This window comes from Phytophthora infestans, genomic scaffold (genome assembly GCF_000142945.1).
Source record: "Phytophthora infestans T30-4 supercont1.10 genomic scaffold, whole genome shotgun sequence".
In the NCBI taxonomy this organism is placed as follows: domain Eukaryota; phylum Oomycota; class Peronosporomycetes; order Peronosporales; family Peronosporaceae; genus Phytophthora; species Phytophthora infestans.
This window is the reverse complement of record NW_003303749.1, coordinates 3447060-3449426: the sequence shown is the minus strand read 5'-3', so window position 1 is coordinate 3449426 and position 2367 is coordinate 3447060. Positions and strand designations below refer to the sequence as shown.

Here is a 2367-nt window from a genome sequence, read left to right as displayed (position 1 = left end):
CGCTGACCAGGTTCCGGAAGAGGGTCCGCCGCCATTCCGCGCGATAAGAGTTCTCAACTCTTGGACATAGTCCAATAACTCCTTCTTACCCTGGCGAATAGCAAGGAATTTCGACCGGATACGGTACGCCTGATTAGACGGCGCGAACACGCGCGAAAGCTGTTGCTTCAGCTGATCCCAAGTGGGAAATGCAGCGTCAACAGACGTGCCGCACGTTAGTGCCCATTCGCGAGCGCGACCTCCAAGCCTGGAGATAGCCAGCGCCACGCGCTGATGCTCAGACTGGAGCAGGGCCGATCCCATGGCCATCTCGACCTCACGGGTCCAGAGAAGGAGATTCTCTCCATCCTTCCCCTCGAAGGTTTTTACGCTCACCATGAGCGGTTTCAGTCTCATAGACTCTTCACGCGTCATCGACGCCGCCGCCGTTGCGGCGCTCATCTTCTCTTGTACATGCTCCAAGAGCGTGTTCTCGTAGCGGGAGAACGATTCCAGCCTGGCAGTGACCGCCTCTGGACCTTGCGATGCAAGATGAGCCACGCCCTCCGGGCCAAGCAAGGACATAAGCTTAGTAAGCGCGTCCTGCTGCACCGGGGGCAAATTCGCGAACACGGGGTGCTCCATCCTCGCAGAGGATATAGTCAACCGACTCAGGAGCGGGATTGACTACAAGTGCTACCAAGTGCAGCGGGGCTGCCGTAGCTTTAGCGTCAGAGGAAGACGTTCGACTCAAAGAGTCACTAATACTAAGTTCCTTATCCAAAGGAACTTACAGCCCAAGACCAGGGCTCAAAGTTAATACCTTAACTTTTATGCTTCAAAACCAGAAGTGTTTTATTTACTATTATTGCGGCCAAGCCGCCTAGGGGTAAATGTATCTCTTTAACTATCTAGCATAGTTAAACCTAATCAAATGCATAACGTGTGGCTTTCAGCCAACGTACTGAGAGACCTTGTTAACTCTCCAACTTATGTACTGAGAGTTTGTTAACTCTCCGGGTACTTCGTACCTCTGTGTGTTCCACACCATGTAACCCCGTTACACTAATCTAGTGCGTATCGAGTCGCTTTCAGCCCACGTAGTGAGAGTCTTGGTTAGCTCTTCGAGTTATGTACTTTAAGTTTGTAACTCTCCGGTACTCTGTACCCCATGTGTCCCACAATGTGTAACCACATTGTACCCTCCCCCACTAAGATGAGAACACCCTCGTTCTCGAAACCGCTTCAGCGAGGTCACGCCTTTCCAATGCGTCGTTGGTCGCACCGCGACCTTGCATTCCGCTGCTCCGTGAGCTCGCAGACGCGTTCGCATCGCAGATGGCTAGCTCATCGCTCCGGGCCCACGGCCCAATTACACCAGAGCGTAGCGCTTCCAGATTTCAAGTGAATTTAGACAATCCTGGATGCGCCGCGCCTGCTCTAGGAGCCTGCAAGACGGATTAAAGCTAGGCTCTCGACTCATTATAGTCGCGGGCAATAGCTCAGTGGTCGAGCACTCGCTTCGCAAGCGAGAGGTCGGTGGTTCGATCCCACTCAGGTGTATCCCTCTGATATCATGAGCAAGGATCCGTAAGCGGTCAAGCTTACGGGCATGCATCGCCCTCATACTAATAGTTCAATGGTAGAGCATTGGCATCATAAACCGAAGATCTGGGGCTCGATCCCGTCCGGGATACTTCACCTTCGCTGCTACAGCTTTCCTCCAAGCTTGGATTCTCATTCTGAACAAGTCTCTGTGAAACACACACGCGTCTATCGAGTCGCTTGGACCTTGTCCTGCAAACGCAACGCGCCAACTTTCTGCGAGACTATGTCCCAACAGCACGAAGCCCTCCTACTCCTGCTTTTACTGCAAGCACCGCTGCTCTTACTTCGAGCCAGCAGCTCCAGTCACTGGTCAAAGTCTGAGCTCAGCTACCGACCTGTAATCGCCCCGCACTAGTGGCGGGAGGCGCTCGGCTCCTGGCGACGCAGCGCAGCATTTTGAAGGAGCCTGACTTGTGCTTCAATAGTGCCGACAATGATTTAACCCCCTTTCCTCCTGAGAAATAAAGTTGCTATTACCATATTTGATGCTGGGGCTGGTACCCGTCTTGTACGAAAAGTGTTTGACTGCGCAACGTCGATACGGACATGAAGTAATTCTAAAATGTCGCCGTCTGTAGCTGGGAGGGCATGGGATCAAAAATATTGTGTTCCATGGACCATTTCCAGTACAAAAGTTGTAATATATCTCCGAATACACTTGGACTACAGCCATGCGCCTGGGCGGATAAGCTCTCAGGCCTCGTCATTCAGAGGTTTAGTAACGTAAGTGGTTATTGTACGGCTGCGTCGTTTGATGTCATTAATCTGTAGAATTGGCAT

General features: G+C 52.0%; 1 pseudogene across 1 annotated transcript; it reads left to right on the top strand.

The window, feature by feature from the left end:
- The first annotated feature begins 1470 nt into the window (after positions 1 to 1470).
- On the top strand, positions 1471 to 1542 carry PITG_26773 (annotated as a pseudogene). The gene has a single exon. The product of its transcript is annotated as a tRNA-OTHER (tRNA).
- The last annotated feature ends 825 nt before the right edge of the window (positions 1543 to 2367 follow it).